General features: G+C 34.8%; 1 protein-coding gene across 2 annotated transcripts in view; it reads left to right on the top strand.

The window, feature by feature from the left end:
* The first annotated feature begins 1,239 nt into the window (after nt 1–1,239).
* LOC124358298 (proton-coupled amino acid transporter-like protein CG1139) overlaps nt 1,240–18,266 on the top strand; it is a 46,302-nt gene continuing 29,275 nt past the window's right edge. The window contains exon 1 of one of the 2 annotated variants that reach the window (XM_046810602.1): nt 1,240–1,281. The gene's annotated coding sequence lies outside the window, so the exon portion shown is untranslated. Of the gene's footprint in view, nt 1,282–8,197; nt 8,314–18,266 lie in introns of those variants that run through there. The other variant, XM_046810597.1, reaches the window with a different exon arrangement.

Here is an 18,266-nt window from a genome sequence, read left to right as displayed (position 1 = left end):
AAGAGAAGAAGAAAACAAATTAGAACATCAGAGATAGTAGGGAGGCGAAGGAACTTCAGAGCTCAATTAACTGTTTTGAACTAAGGAGAGTTCAATTGTAACTTAAACTACATGGATGCACCCTGCTTCTTTGGAATCCAAGCTGGGATTATTTTTGAGTTACGTTTAGATCATTGCTTCCCAACAAGATACGCGTGACAGAAGTGAGGTTATGTTTGCCACTTACATGCTACCGAACTCATGATATCGTACTCGACACTGTGGTGGCTGCGCCTCATTCGCGGTTTCACCTAGGACTATGACACAGGGTCAAAACTTAGGATTGACACAGTCTGTAAAATAGGCGACCACCTGTGTTATTGACACTGAGGTGGAGTGCCTATGTTGAGTCGTCAACAAAAACAAATTGCGAATTTGGTCAAGTATCGAGATGGCCAGTCATTAAGATTGGGAGATTGGCCCTATCTCAGTGGTACCTATGTTGAGGTCAGTAACTTCATGGTGCTTTCCACCAACACTATCATAATCATCGTACAAATCGGCAGCCGAATCGTCTGCAAACCGCGAGATTCTTGGTTATTTTGGTTCTGAAGTCTGTGGTACCTAAGTAGTCGCCAGTAGGGTTCTTGAACTTCAGTAGATGGAACTAGATTACCATCAGAGGTGCAGGGCTGCGCGGGGCGTGTGATAAGTCTCCCATCTCAGGCGTGAAAGTTAGGCGTGTTAAATAGAGATTGAATTGTTTTATTGGTTCTTTGCCACTTAAATCCTTGCCCACTTCGTTAAATTTGATGTTGCTAACAACGCAAAGAATAATGCAGGGGAACAAACTTATTACAGAAAATACTTCTGAACCTTTTCTGGTCTTTTTAGAAAATAGTGCTTCCTATCAGATTGAAACTTTTGGACTTTTGGAATCAAAGATTCACGAATGCAACGACCTATACACCTGCACTCAATGGCACAACCCAATGGAGTATTATAGGTGCCTTCTCCCACGTCAATAAAATTGAGCACAAGGAATATTTGAAAAATATTTAAACTTAGTAACTATGGATTTAATAGATTAACACTCACGTATGATTTTAAAGTCTAGTGTTTGCTTTCTATCTAAATCTCAATTCTGAACGACTTATTGATGACACTTCTGATTGGCTGACTTGATACAACATGAAGTGCAATTAGAGGGGGAAGTATATAAGATTAATAACAACCTGCCTAATCATAATTCAATTACATTATCTACTCTAATTCATACTAGTGATCTTTGTTGTGTGGCATGTAAGTAAGATTAATAGTATTAAGGTTTATTTATTAGAACAGTTCAATATGTTAGTAGCTGTACCGTTTCAAATTATTGTGTAACTTTTGGGGTATACATTCAATAAAATACTGTTCATAAATATAATCTTTACGCTGGGATCTATGTAAAACTGTAAACGCCATTTGAAATGCGTAACACGTGACCTACAATCTGTTCACAATACGATTAATATCCTTGAATTTAGTGGTTTTTAAACTGATAGGGAGGCTTTGTCTGGACATGTTATTGACAATTATCACAAATTCACAAGTATTTTGATAAGTATTGATTACATAGTTACAGTGAATGGTTGATAATGAAAAACTGTCGTAAAATTTCCACAAGGTGTCAATGGTTGTTACGTTGTTCTCAACGGGTTTTTAGTTGTGAAGCCGGACAATTTTCATAATAATGTGTCCTGTACATCTAATACTACGTGTAATTGATATTGAAACATATATACACCCAGTGGGGAGAATGTACAGATCATCTTCCATTAGGTATCACATCAGACAGAGATGAAAGTACTAAAAAAATTAATCCTCACTGCGTAGTGTCAAAAAAATTAGTTAACAGAATAATTACCAACCGGTTAAATATTGATTTTTATATATGTTCCATTGTCTATATTTACAAATTCCCGGGAAATCCTACTTTTATAGTAAATGTGGTTTTGAAAATCTCAACTACGTCAGTTATATCTCACCACCTCCTGAAGTAACATCGCTGAACCTAACCATATAATGCCATTCAATATTAAATATTGTCCATACTCAATATGAGGCCATTTTCGGTGAAACACCTGAGTAGCTTTTATGAGACATATTAGCCTACGTCATATTCGTCTCAGTTAAGTTTTGTAGAACATTGAACCAGAAAGGAAAAATTCTCTCTAGTTATTAATGAACTGCAGGGGTTCTCATCCCAACCTGGGGGTCACGAGAGAAAAAAAGATCCGTTTTGTTCAAGCTTACAGGTTTATCCTTGAGTACACAATGTTTAGATTCCAGATAATATAATATTTTAGATGGATGATGATGAAATATTCAGCGCACAGTACTTCGCCACACACGACACACTTCTGCTTATTTCCAAGAGACACGAACCCATACTTGAAAGAAGAATCGTTCTATTCTCTTCATTTCTGTTTTAGTTTGATCTGCCACGTTACTCACGGAAGCAGTTCTAAACAGCAAAATAAACATGTGAAGAATAAGAAACTTACAAGTTAGACCGTGCATACAAAAGACCAAGTCATCGTCACCCTAAGTTAGTCCATAAAATCTCCCACATGTGCACAGTATAGGCTGGTCGCGCTTGTGCACAGGCTTCCTATCGCAATCAAAAATATTATATTTTGATTTCTTTTTCACGTTACGTACTATCGAGTTTAATGTCATTCTTTTATTAGTGAAAGAATAAATTTGGCTTTTATCAAATATTTAATTAGGAAATACCATACTGTAAATCCACAGCATTTTACAGGATACGAGTTTTATTTATTTAGTGGTATCGAACGCTTTGCCTCCTCCCCTACCCTTAATGTTTTTTTTTTTTTTTTTTAGTTGTGATTCGTCAAAATTTCAGATACAAAAAGAGCATCATAGGTTCAAAAAGGTTGAGAATATCTACGCTAGAGAGGTATAAAAGCAATGGGTAATATTAATACAAGTACCATTTCAAGATAGTGAGTATTAAAAGCTTTGAACCTCATGAAGGTTGCTTCCGAGTTTAAAAGTCTACTTTGCCTTCGTAGATAATAGGTAATTCCAAGACATTCTCAGAAAACGAGTCATCTAACAGTGGGCAAGGATCCAAACCGTAAAGTACAGATTCGCTAAGATCAGCCTGTGCATTCAGATGAGATGAAAAAGCATACGCGTACTCAGGGGTAACATAAACTGATATGAACTCTTAAAGAATCACTCGCCATTGTTAGGAAAGATATTTAATATCTAATTAGCAGTGAGGCATTCATGATCTACCCAGGAACAGCCGACTTAATTGACGAGACAATATTAGGATCTTCACTCGAAGAGGTTGATCTACTGTGATTAATACATAGATTTTCACACGGATTATGTCAATCTGGCTGACGGAATCAAATCTGGCTATCATTTGGTTGGTTATTTGTTTAGCTGAAGAGATTTATATAGTCTTATAATTTCGTGAATAATCACGAGGTGAAGGGAATGCATTCTGGTGTGTTCCTTTATTTTCAGTATGATTAGACCGAGTGTATGATATTCCCTAATATATGGATAAACTTTTTGGAATTTGGTTTCTACTACACAGAGCTTCATAAATAGAGGAAAACACTGTCATGGTCTGCAGCCTCTAAAGGCTTCGCTACAGCTGTCAAGGTGTCTACGACCAGCAATAGCTGTAACCGCTTAATTTTGAACACCTAGTTTCGGCGTTTAAAGAGCAAGAAGTGTGTGATTGTGGTTAGTTCAAATTTGGTCTTTTGTCCTACACAGTTAACTATATCTCATTCAATTTTTAAAGAGCAAGAAGTGTGTGATTGTAGCTAGTTCAAATTTGGTCTTTTGCCCTACACAGTTAGCTATATCTCATTCAATTTTTAAAGAGCAAGAAGTGTGTGATTGTAGCTAGTTCAAATTTGGTCTTTTGCCCTACACAGTTAGCTATATCTCATTCAATTTTTAAAGAGCAAGAAGTGTGTGATTGTAGCTAGTTCAAATTTGTGCAGTTTGTAGCTAGTTCAAATTTGGTATTTTGCCCTACACAGTTAGCTATATCTCATTCAATTTTTAAAGAGCAAGAAGTGTGTGATTGTAGCTAGTTCAAATTTGGTCTTTTGCCCTACACAGTTAGCTATATCTCATTCAATTTTTAAAGAGCAAGAAGTGTGTGATTGTAGCTAGTTCAAATTTGGTCTTTTGCCCTACACAGTTAGCTATATCTCATTCAATTTTTAAAGAGCAAGAAGTGTGTGATTGTAGCTAGTTCAAATTTGGTATTTTGCCCTACACAGTTAGCTATATCTCATTCAATTTTTAAAGAGCAAGAAGTGTGTGATTGTAGCTAGTTCAAATTTGGTCTTTTGCCCTACACAGTTAGCTATATCTCATTCAATTTTTAAAGAGCAAGAAGTGTGTGATCGTGCGTTGGCAACTGATATCATTCTTCACGCAGCTATTATTTTCACCTTCTTGCACATAGGTTCTACATGGCAAGTCACCATCTAGAATCATGTCCAAACTATTTCTATTTTACATCTCTAGTCACACTTTAGAGTTATTTTCTTACCCTCAAAAGCCATTCTGATTGATTTGACCTTTTCCCTATCCACCACGTCTTGATACCTTGGCATTATACCATAACTCTATCACTCAACACGATCCTTATTTTTAATTCTATCCTTACTCCGGTTATTGAACATATGATTTTCATTGCAAATTATTCTCAACTGTAAGCCTTGGCATGCTATAAGTGTATAAAACACGTATTGGTATCTAAAGCTCCTGAGTCCAAGAACCTGGCTGAAATGTGACAAGATCCTAGGTTTAAAGTGGTATCAACCTAGCTGTAACGTACAAGAACCTAGCAGTAACGTGACAAGAACCTAGCAGTAACGTAACTAGAACCTAGCTGTAACGTGACAAGAACCTAGCTGTAACGTGACAAGAACCTAGCTGTGTTGTGATAAGAAACCTAGCTGTAACGTGACAAGAACCTAGTTGTAACGTGACAAGAAACCTAGCTAGTAACGTGACAAGGACCTAGCTGTAACGTGACAAGGACCCTAGCTGTAACGTGACAAGAACCTAGCTGTAACGTGACAAGAACCTAGCTGTAATTCGGCTATTGACCCAAAGCCTGATGCAATGTGTTTGGTTTACTTATTTCTGATGGGTATTTCCAAGCACTTACCCGGCCAAACGGAAACCTGTTTGTCGTGTTGGTGGACAAGGAAATAACAGAATCAATTGCCAACCAAAGCAAATTAACCACACAAGAGGAAAAGAGCACTCGGAGTGACGTGCGTGCATTGTACCTTTGAGGAGAAAACAATTCTGTTGATCTACGGTCACTAACAAATCTTACAAAATTAGAAAATTCGTCTTCTGCTCTGAATAAATGCCTTATAGGAAATTGTTTAAACATTTAGATTTATATCAATCCATTGTCTTTATAATGTGTTTAGAAATATACCTTTTAAAAGCTAGCAGAAATCCCTCAACCTTTACATACCTCAACCATCAAATCGAAGTAAACGTATCATGTATATGTACATTAGAGAACTATGAAGTACTCTCTTCCACTTAACCTCAATACAGTTCATCATTTTAATGAACCGTATACAAATTATCTGAAAATAACATAAAGATTAATGAACGTAACTAAGTGACACTTGTTAGGGGTGAAGTTGCGAATGTATAAATGAAACTACTCGTAATACCTAATATAATTGTCACGAATTTTGTATATTTAAATTAACAACAATATTTTTGACGATAAACAATTATTTTTATTTCTCAATATTGCATTGTTTTATCAACACCAGTTTTAGTATGTGTGAAAGGAAAATAAATTATTAGCAATTATGGATTGCGGCTGAAAACTAAAGTAGTTACCACGCACGCACGCACCTCCACATTCGCGATACTGGAAACATTCCGGAAGAAAAGATAAACGGGCAATTTGCGTGTGTTAGACACTCCAGATTCTTGAGCTCGTTTTATTGAGTGAGTTAACGACCGTAGTGTAACTACAATGTACGGCAATAGTGTCACGGTAAAGCTTAAATCCCCTAAATTATTGTAATAAACGAGAGAGGCTAGGAGATGCTGAGACCCCCACTCCAGATCCTCGTGCATGTTTTATTGAGTGAGTTAACGACCGTGTGTAACTATGTTGTACGGCAATAGCGTTACGGTATGACTGAAATGCCATAAATTGCCGGAATAAACGAAAAAACTAGGAGATGCTGAGACCCCCACCCCAGATCCTCGTGCATGTTTTATTGAGTGAGTTAACGACCGTAGTGTAACTATGTTGTACGGCAACAGTGTTACGGTAAAACTGAAATCCTATAAATTACCGGAATACACGAAAAAGCTAGGAGATGCTGAGACCCCCACCCTTAGATCCTCATGCATGTTTTATTGAGTGAGTTAACGACCGTAGTGTAAACTATGTTGTACAGCAATAGTGTTACGGTAAAACTGAAATCCTCGTGATTGTTTTTGGGTGAGTTAACGACCATTGTGTAACTATGTTGTACAGCAATAGTGTTACGGTAAAACTGAAATCCCCTAAATTACCGGAATAAACGAAAAAGCTAGGAGATGCTGAGACCCCCACCCCAGATCCTCGTGCATGTTTTATTGAGTGAGTTAACGACCGTAGTGTAACTATGTTGTACAGCAATAGTGTTACGGTAAAACTGAAATCCTCGTGATTGTTTTTGGGTGAGTTAACGACCATTGTGTAACTATGTTGTACAGCAATAGTGTTACGGTAAAACTGAAATCCCCTAAATTACCGGAATAAACGAAAAACCTAGGAGATGCTGAGACCCCCACCCCAGATCCTCGTGCATGTTTTATTGAGTGAGTTAACGACCGTAGTGTAACTATGTTGTACAGCAATAGTGTTACGGTAAAACTGAAATCCTCTAAATTACCGGAATACACGAAAAAGCTAGGAGATGCTGAGACCCCCACCCCAGATCCTCGTGCATGTTTTATTGAATGAGTTAACGACCGTAGTGTAACTATGTTGTACGGCAATAGTGTTACGGTAAAACTTAAATCCTCGTGATTGTTTTTGGGTGAGTTAACGACCATTGTGTAACTATGTTGTACAGCAATAGTGTTACGGTAAAACTGAAATCCCCTATAAATTGCCGGAATAAACGAAAAAAACTAGGAGATGCTGAGACCCCCACCCCAGATCCTCGTGATTGTTTTTGGGTGAGTTAACGACCGTAGTGTAAACTATGTTGTACAGCAATAGTGTTACGGTAAAACTGAAATCCCCTAAATTACCGGAATAAACGAAAAACCTAGGAGATGCTGAGACCCCCACCCCAGATCCTCGTGCATGTGTTATTGAGTGTGTTAACGAACGTAGTGTAACTATGTTGTACGGCAACATAAAGCCGGTAAAGTGTTACGGTAAAGCTGAAATCCCCTGAATTATTGTAATAAACGAGAGAGGCTAGGAGATGCTGAGACCCCCACCCCAGATCCTCGTGCATGTTTGATTGAGTGAGGTAACGACCGTAGTGTAACTATGTTGTACGGCAATAGTGTTACGGTATAACTGAAATGCCATAAATTGCCGGAATAAGCGAAAAAAACTAGGAGATGCTGAGACCCCCACCCTAGATCCTCGTGTATGTTTTATTGAGTGAGTTATCGAGCGTAGTGTAACTATGTTGTACGGCAACAGTGTTACGGTAAAGCTGAAATCCCCTGAATTATTGTAATAAACGAGAGAGGCTAGGAGATGCTGAGACCCCCACCCCAGATCCTCGTGCATGTTTGATTGAGTGAGGTAACGACCGTAGTGTAACTATGTTGTACGGCAATAGTGTTACGGTATAACTGAAATGCCATAAATTGCCGGAATAAGCGAAAACAACTAGGAGATGCTGAGACCCCCACCCTAGATCCTCGTGTATGTTTTATTGAGTGAGTTATCGAGCGTAGTGTAACTATGTTGTACGGCAACAGTGTTACGGTAAAGCTGAAATCCCCTGAATTATTGTAATAAACGAGAGAGGCTAGGAGATGCTGAGACCCCTACTCCAGATACTCGTGATTGTTTTATTGAATGAGTTAACGACCGTAGTGTAACTATGCTGTACGGCAATAGTGTTACGGTAAAGCTTAAATCCTCTAAATTACCGGAATAAACAAGAGAGGCTAGGAGATGCTGAGACCCCCACTCCTGGCCTTGTAAATATGTCGGTAACACGAGGTTATCATCAGTAGTTGCGGACACCTCAGCCGCACCGGCCCGAGTGTTGCACACAGGTACGTACCTCGTCAGCACCAATCAGCGCATTCTCTACTCGTAGTAATATTCCATTGACTATCTTATTAATTTTAGTTACATTTTTTACACAATGCCAACATATATTATTACATTATAAAATTTATTATTACTAATTTAAACACACAGTGCTAAATTATGACAAAGCCTTCTCGCTCTAATATACGTGAAATAAATGTGATTTAATTCTTATTTTACTATTTCCCCTATATTAAATGTGAATCCTGCATCGTTTTGTATCAATAGTTTTATTATACTTTTATACACAGTAATAATAGTTTTACTTATTACTTTTAATAGTTCAATAATAATTGTTTTAATAATAATTATCTTGAGAACATTGTTATGCGCATTGGTTAAACCAACGGATCACATATTTTAAGAATAAAAAAATTATTACTTGTGCAAATTCTCTTTATTTTGACCTAAAATAAACTGACAAGAAAAGTTATTATTAATTATTCAGTCATTACTTAATTAGAAAGTTAGAAATTGTTATGGATCACCCTGTGTATTATTATTATTATTATTTTTTATATAAAAAATAATTTTGAAACCTTTTTACTCTTGGGACTTGTTTGATATTTTCCTTATTAACATAAATATGAATGTTCAAGGATTTGCAATCCCTTACGAAGTTCAATATTGACAAAAAAAACCTTTTATAATAGGCATCCATTTCAATATTCTTAACTGTGAAACTAAAAGGAAGGTATCCGTTCGTTCAGTGTCTGATTAGAAAATGACGCTTTGTTCAGTTAAAGCTTCATAATAGTACATCCAGCTTCTAAATGATTGTATTTGAAAAATCAACATTGCACTGTTTTAAATACAAAGGTAATATTCTAATTTAAGATGGTAAAATTACAATTTTAGAATATTCAAATGGACGCTATTTAAAAAGACATTTCTCAATGTTAAACTCTGTAAAGAATCTCAATATTTTTGCCTTTCATATCTTCCTTGTTAAGGGAAATACAAAAAAGTGCCAAGAACAGAAAAGACTTAAAACTAATGTTTCTATCGAAAACAATATTGTCATACTGAGTGTTCCACAAAAACTCCTTAGTAACCACCATACTGGGATGGTGGGGCTTTTTACAGTTTGTAGCAGATATTTATATATTTCTCTAAAACAAGGAAAGGTTGCTTATTTAAAGTCAACTGTCAGATTTATATTTTCCAAGATCACAATAGTGAAGTTGACACACAATTGAAGTTACAGTCAAGATGATTAATCTGTAATTCTTCTAGCCAGTTTATTATTTATCTGAAATCCAAACTTTTATGACTTTGCGTTAATGCCATTCACATTTTGAGGGTTTATTAAACAAATGAAAGTGTTGAAAAAACATAAAACAAATAAACAAACACATATATACGCAAATAACAACCAAAGAAACTGTTTGGTTAAAACTGTATATCTGTTTACATACACACATAGTACAAAAGGCCAAAAAACCTATTTTTATAAGCGAACCTGGAGTATCGGTTGCAATAGAACTGGAAAGTGTCTACTAAACGATTTACTTATCTCCAATATTTTTGTGTATGTTCTGTAGGCTATATAAGGAAGGAGGAGAGGCCAAACCATATGTCGCGTAACAGGCTTCATTGAGGTTGCATGCAAAATTTCAAATCTGTACTCATTTCATTAGCCTACATGTGTTACTATCTCAGATGTTAAAATATCATATGATTGTGCTCATATTTTTTACAAATTTATTTATTTTACATGTCCTTTAGAAAACATTATATTATTGCAATGTATTCATTCATTTCATTTCAAAAAGGTTTTATTTCACAATATTAACAAAACTCACAAGAGATTGATACAAATAAAAGAAATATCTAAATCGTATCAATCATGAAATATCTAGAAACTTATAAATAAATAAATAATAATATAATCATCGAACAAACAAAATGTAAACTTAAAAATAAAAAAGAACATACTACCACGACAAAACTCAATAATTGTAGAAAAAAAATTGGAACACCCAACAGGAATAAAGGCCGATGAAAGATGCTTATCACATACAACTAACACGGTTAAAGAAAACTCAAATACATTTGAACTGCTATATAAATAATACATTAATCTACAAAATATATAAAAAAAGTCATGGATGTAGAATAAATAAGATTAATTGGACATAACTAAAAAAATTAATAAAAGCGAGCTAAAAAATAGACTGGGCTACATTATTTCGTTCAAAAAGTTTAGAAGACACTCACAATCATGTAACGAAAATAATAACATGTTTAAACTAAAAAACCAATTTAATGATGCTAGATGATCTATTTTAATGGAAATAAAATTAAACAATCTTGGATCATTAAAAGTTTAGAAAATTTTGAAATTTTTTTGAAAATTAGGCTTTTTGAACCGGAGCAAGCATACATCATACATTTCTTTTCAACATTGGAGTACTAACCATATGAAATATTTCTAATAGAGGATAAAGTTGAGATTGCTAGTAAGAGAAAATTAAATAAAAGTGATACATTACTATTTAATCAGACGTAAACTAAACGCGTAATTTAAAATAGTCAATCATATCCATTATTACAACTGTGCATTGTGCAATTGTATGATTAGCCTGATACATTTACTTTATACTATATTAAAGGCTAGTAAAACCTTTGTCAAGCAGGAACCCACCATTGTTAGTGAAAATGTTATCTATGTATCAGGAAACTAGTGTAGCAGGATATAGGTCTATTAATGGAAAGTTTTGTTGTCTCAATTCTTGACAATGAATCAGCTCTCTAATGGACTGTTGTTATTCAGGTATCAGTGAAACATATACAAGGTAACCCAGTTTTATTTTAGTTCAGTTTATTGTACATCCCTATTGTTATTGGGCACATTCATCATTACCTGGAACGGTTACGTAGTTGTCTGGTTTTCGAAACTCAAATACTCTCGACAATAGGACGGAAAAGGATTGTTTCAAACCATTATTTTAGCGGTTTGACAAATTGATTTCTACATCCTAGGATTTTGTTACTGACTCAATTTGAAACGAACAAAAGTAAATAAAATAAATATTTACGTGAACATAAATACTCAACGGAAGATGGACTATTTTCGTTATATGGAATATAAACACGAGTTCTGAAGAATAATGACAAATTTAAGGTACTACACAGTTTAAAAACTTTATCTCTGGAATAAAGGCATAACTCCAATTAGAAATTATATGTTATATTTTATATAGTAGCAAAACATTGGAACAATTGAAAAGATGAGTTACAGCAAAGACCGAGTAAATAAGAGTGGTCCATGACCCTATTTTTTGGATACTGAGTAACCCACCGGTGGGTCATAGCCCAATTTTTGGCAACGGAGTAGCCTACCGGTGGGTCATTAGCCCCAATTTTATCATCGGAGTAGCCTAACGGCGAGCCATAGCCCCATTTTTGACAACGAAGTAGCCTAGCGGTGGACCTTAGCCCCATATTTAGCAATGGAGTAGCCTACCGGCGAGCCATAGCCTCATTTTTGGTAACGGAGTAGCCTACCGGTGGGCCAGAGCCCCATTTTTGGTAACGGATTAGCTTACCGGTGGGCCATAGCCCCATTTTTAACAACGGACTAGCCTACCGGTGGGCCATAGCACCATTTTCTGCACCGGAGTACAATAGCAAACAGCGATCGTCATGGCAGAAACAAGATGGCGGAAAAAAGGGAACTGTAGTGGGCCTTTTAAATATTAGTTCGTCCTAGATGAACTACTTTAAACCATACTGTGACTCTGCATTGGTTTATTACAAAACTCTAATATGTTTGATATTTTATATTTTTTTATTAGTTCATTTTTGAGAATTAGTAATTCAAGCGCCTGATTTCGACTGATGTTTGACTAGTCGGCCGGTTTGCTAATTTAATGTATGAAGCCTCGATTAAATTCCTTTTAAATAAGTGGGGTTCTTGATGGCTTAATCCCAGTTCATACAATGGTATTCGAACCAGAAATGATGCACAATTTTTGACTTTTATATTAACTCTTTTCTCGTGTTTTCTTTGCGTTGTTTTATTCTTACGTTTAACGGTATTTTTGTCTCGCATATGTATTCTTTATTGCAACTACATTTTATACTGTAAATAGAGTTTTTGTAATCCTGCGTTCCATTTTTTACTTTTGTTTTCACGAGACCTTGTCTAAGAGTATTGTGTGTTTTAAACGCGGTTCTCATGTTGTTCTTTACACCTACTCTTCTAATTTTCTCCGGTACACAAGGGATTGAAGTTAACTCAAATTTTTCTCTATTTTGATTTAATAACTCAGAAATCATTCATCTGGTTCGTTTGCACTAGTTTATTACTGGTCGAGGGTACCCATTGCGTCTGAGATTCGATTCAACTTTCTTAAATTCTTCTTTTAACCCACCTTTATCTCTCTTTGCCCTATCAGATGACGAGTAGACCACTCCGTGTTTGACAGACTTTTGATCGTTTGATTGCTGGTTTTAATAGTTTACTGTAGGTTTAATATTTTTGATGTAAAAATAATATTCAAGGAGAATCTGTCGTCTAAATTATCGTCAAGGTGTGGACTGCCATTCCCACCATTATCTTCGCAAAATCCGTTAAAACACTGATACTTTATTCATCACGAAATATAGCTTCGCAACTTTCTGTAGTAATATAATAATAAAATACATCTAAGTTACCCGTTTTTAAGTAGATTAAATATGAAATAAATCTCTGGTAAAAAAATGGTCTCACAGCTATAAACGACCTAATTTATTGAAAAAATATCAAAATTAGAGATTTTTATTTCTGTTTTTGGTTATTACTACATAAATGAATAACATATATACATGTGTGTGTGTGTGTGTGTGTGTGTGTGTGTGTTCAAGTTCAAGTTCAAAAATTCTTTATTTGTATTCAGTTACAGTACAATACATACATTTCATGTGCTATGTATAGCACGTGCGAAATGAAAAACATTGTTTCATTTAATTTTATATTGTCTTTTGTATCGTTGGCAATTAGTCCTTTACAGTCCTTTATTTACTGGTGCAGCTACCATTCCACAACTCAAACCCACAATCACAACCTTACAAACTAAATAACAGTGAATATTATCAATACTAACAGATTTTCACAACCTCCAATTCCATTACAATAACAACAAATACTTTCTTTAACAAAACCAGCAAAAAATCTATAATGACATAAACAACATTATCAACATTATAAATAACACATAAATAAAATAATAAATAAATAAACAGGAAAAACACGTACAATTCTATATAAATACATTCAGGAAACATGATTTTCTCTTAATATTAAATCTATATAAAAATCTATAAAACAATACATATTTAACAATCTATAAATCTATATTTAACAAATATAAAAAAATTATTAGATAGTACAAATCATATTATATAAATAAATATAAATTATATACATATACACACACAACTTACACATATATATATCATATCACATATATACATACATACATATACACTGTCAGTCCATTATGATCCAATGTTAATATATTCTAAAACTTTCATTTTGAATTTAGGTTTCCGTTCCATTAATATATAATTTCCAAAATGTGATACAAATTCATTAAAACATTTTATTCCTGAATAACAAAACTTTTTTCTTCCTATCTCTTTGAAATAAATGGGAGTCTCAATATCAATCACATTAGATAAGCGAGTACTCACAGGACATGTTCTCAACTTATATCTCTCCATATTCTTTCTAATATACATAATTGAGCTCAATTTGTATAACTGACTGTGTGTGTGTGTGTGTGTGTGTGTGTGTGTGTGTGCGTGCGTGCGTGCGCGTGTGCGTGCGTGCGTGCGTGCGTGTGTGTGTGTGTGTGTGTGTGTGTGTGTGTGTGTGTGAGTGTGTGTGTGTGTGTAGTTTTGTAACCATTTAACAAAAATTCATACTCTTTTCAACATTTTGTATTCATTTTTAATTTCTGATTAAGCTTTGTACATTTACAGATCACAATATTTGAAAACAAATTATTTTACTATCTCTAAATTCGATAAAATCGGAATATGTAACTCCTGATTATTCTATATTTGTCATCCTGAATTCATACCTAAAAATATTTGAAGTATTACAAAAATACTCATTAGATTTCTTTATTTATCACAAACAGTAAGATACCTTTTTATCTGTTTAGTAAATCGCTAGTTTGATACTCTCAATCTTCTTGGAACAAGTCAATATTTAAATTTACTCTCTAAGGAGAAAGCCAAGATCTAAATTCTTTGAAGTTTTATAATAACACACTACACAGATTTTTAATCAACGGATCTGCATTATATCTATTAAAAAAATAGTTTCTGCAAAAGACGTAAAATAAACTATCGATATTTTTTTAATAGTAATGAAAAACGAGAGAATTATTTATGGTGCACATCGGACCAAAGTTCCCAATAAAAAGGACCGTCTTTTCAATCCGTGCGAGTTTTGTTCTGGGTTTCTTCAGTGTTCACAACAATGGCCGGAGAATGACGTGACCTTGAAATCAGTTTTCTTTGTAGTTCTCACGTTTGATTTACTTGACCTTCTCCGTATTTTCCGGGAACTGTCGCTTTGTTTACAAACAATCCTGCCGACAAACAATTGGTGAAAATAAGTTCTGTCACTATGGATCACGTATTCACATGCCGATTTTCTATTCGGTTTTGTTTCATATCAAGAATTAATTCACGATCCCATGTTAATCACGAGCAACTTCAGTCGGTTATCCGTTACGACATTTTTATTATTTATAGTCAGCCCTTTAAGATCAAAATGTCTTATAAAACCCTTGTTACTCCACGAGAAAATACAAACGTTTAAAAAGAGAAATGTAGACAAAATTTTAACCACACCCAATAAAACCGAAAGAAACCAGCTGATACTACAGGAAGACATACGACTCTTAATGCTCTATTAGCAGTTAACCACGGCATCGCAAGCAAGTTCATTTTAAAAACAGGGACACCTTGAGTCTATCATTTTTAAGTAGCATCCAAACAATCGTGATATAATTCATAGTCACTGAAATTCCAATCTCTTGATCCATTTTAGATTTCATTTTAATTTATATTCCGTAAAAAGTTTATAACCTTATCTTCAACTGCTTTTGTTTGAGCCTCATTATAACATATCTTCAAATGCAACTCAAAATGCCTACTCAGAAAATGTAATTTGAAGCGCTATGAACAATATTCTGTTTTAAATAAAAAAAAAAACAATTATTTTAATTGGAAATCGTCTGTACCATAGACTAATTGATTCGGAATCAGTAAGTTATGTCATTTCAAAACCTAACAATCTTCTAAGCACACTATTTGTATAGTTGCTTGACTTTTTTTTAACAAGTAGGATGGTAGAAAGGGAGCCTTCCTCTTTGTTACTAAACATGAACTTAATTTTCGAGATAGCAAATTGTAATAATAGTACAAACTTAAAACAATTATAATAACATTAACAAATCGTATATTATTTTCGATATTATAACCATAGTGCAGTGTAATTTTTATATTTATAGTACACACACTGATATTAATTGCGAGAAGAACGAACAGAATAATAATTGGAAGAGTAACGTGAATTCATTCGACAAGCCACTATCTACGTGAACTTGAGTTGAACGAAAAGTCATAAAATTCCAACCCAGCAACTCCCAACACAAGTAGTAGTAGCCTCTGGAAGTGGTGATTACACTTGTGTTGTCTACGAGTAGATAGGTTAGGTTGTGCGGGCTCTGGTGTCTATGTTATCTGACATGTGTTTCGGCCGATGTATCAATCGATTGTTTAAAACGTGTCGCTCCATTGTTACGACTGTCAGGAGAGCTGTTTGTGGATCTGGTCCGATGTCAGTAAATACCAGTTCCTATAAACACAAACTTGACTGATGCTAACACGGTGAATCCCAGAGATGTTCACAGGTTGGTTATAAATTTAATGAAATTTTATAAGAGTTAAGTAACTGAATCTTCGTTATCCACTGCAATTAAAGATTTTTTTTAATACATTTTGAAACGAAGGCGTAATTTGTTACTATGACTGTAGTTTGCAGATTAATTAGTATAGTAATAAAAAAATCGTATTAAATAAGAACATTGTTTTCAAAGATGATGTTACAAGAAGTATCGTACAGATTAAAAATATTTTTTATTCTACACATAATGTGGATTTAAACATGTTTATTAATTAAAAGTAGATTATTAGTTTATAAATAGACCACCAATTTCTATGAAAAATTTCTGAGTAGAATAATAACATCACCGAGCAATAAAATAAGTTTCAGAACAAGGCACTTCCGGATATGGCGTTCAGACCATAACTTTTTCATTAAGCCTCAGCATTAGTTATCCTTGCTTTGAAGTACACTGTTTATTTATTAGCAAAATACACTATTTATAGAATATATGCATGATTGGCCCTCTCCTGGATTTGTATCCGTGATCTCTCAGTTAGAGAACCGAGAATATATCCATTAGTTATGAGTTGTAACATTTATCTAAAATAATTACAAAAGACACATTTTCCAAAAAATGTAGTTATTTTTGGAAAGTACCTGTTTCCAAAAGATAGTGTTCAAGACGTTCAAGAGTTAGAAAGATTATCTACTAGATATAAACAACGCAAATACTTCAGTATGAAGCAAACTGCAGGTAATATCATAACGTTAAAGAATTTTATTGCATTAGCTGCATTTTATATCCCATAGCATTTACATAAATAACCTCGTAACCTAATTTAGAACGAATTAGTTCAGATGTTTAAAATAAATCAAATAAATGTAATAATCCAAATCTTAAAAGCTAATAGTAGTAGACTGTTATAATGGTTACAGTAGCAGACAGCCGTCACGGAACAGTAGTAGACTTTTGTCATGGTTACCGTAGCAAACAGCTATCACGAAATAGTAGTTGAGTTATGTCATGGTTAAAGTAGCAGACAGCTGTCAAGGTAACAGTAGTAGACTTTTGTCATGGTTACAGTAGCAGACAACTGTCAAGGTAACAGTAGTAGACTTTTGTCATGGTTACAGTAGCAGACAGCTGTCAAGGTAACAGTAGTAGACTGTTGTCATGGTTACAGTAGCAGACAACTGTCAAGGTAACAGTAGTAGACTGTTGTCATGGTTACAGTAGCAAACAGCCGTCTGGTATAGTAGTTGATTTTTGTCATGGTTACAGTAGCAGACAGCTTTCAAGGTAACAGTAGTAGACTTTTGTCATGGTTACAGTAGCAGACAGCCGTCACGGTAACAGTAGTAGACTGTTGTCATGGTTACCGTAGCAAACAGCTGTCACGAAATAGTAGTTGACTTTGTGTCATGGTTAAAGTAGCAGACAGCTGTCAAGGTAACAGTAGTAGACTGTTGTCATGGTTACAGTAGCAGACAGCTGTCAAGGTAACAGTAGTAGACTGTTGTCATGGTTACAGTAGCAGACAACTGTCAAGGTAACAGTAGTAGACTGTTGTCATGGTTACAGTAGCAAACAGCCGTCTGGTATAGTAGTTGACTTTTGTCATGGTTACAGTAGCAGACAGCTTTCAAGGTAACAGTAGTAGACTTTTGTCATGGTTACAGTAGCAGACAGCTGTCAAGGTAACAGTAGTAGACTGTTGTCATGGTTACAGTAGCAGACAACTGTCAAGGTAACAGTAGTAGACTGTTTGTCATGGTTACAGTAGCAAACAGCCGTCTGGTAATAGTAGTTGACTTTTGTCATGGTTACAGTAGCAGACAGCTGTCAAGGTAACAGTAGTAGACTGTTGTCATGGTTACAGTAGCAGACAACTGTCAAGGTAACAGTAGTAGACTGTTGTCATGGTTACAGTAGCAAACAGCCGTCTGGTAACAGTAGTTGACTTTTGTCATGGTTACAGTAGCAGACAGCTTTCAAGGTAACAGTAGTAGACTGTTTGTCATGGT

The sequence above is a fragment of the Homalodisca vitripennis genome, chromosome 1 (assembly GCF_021130785.1).
Source record: "Homalodisca vitripennis isolate AUS2020 chromosome 1, UT_GWSS_2.1, whole genome shotgun sequence".
Lineage (NCBI taxonomy): Eukaryota > Metazoa > Arthropoda > Insecta > Hemiptera > Cicadellidae > Homalodisca > Homalodisca vitripennis.
This window is presented reverse-complemented; position numbering and strand designations above follow the sequence as displayed.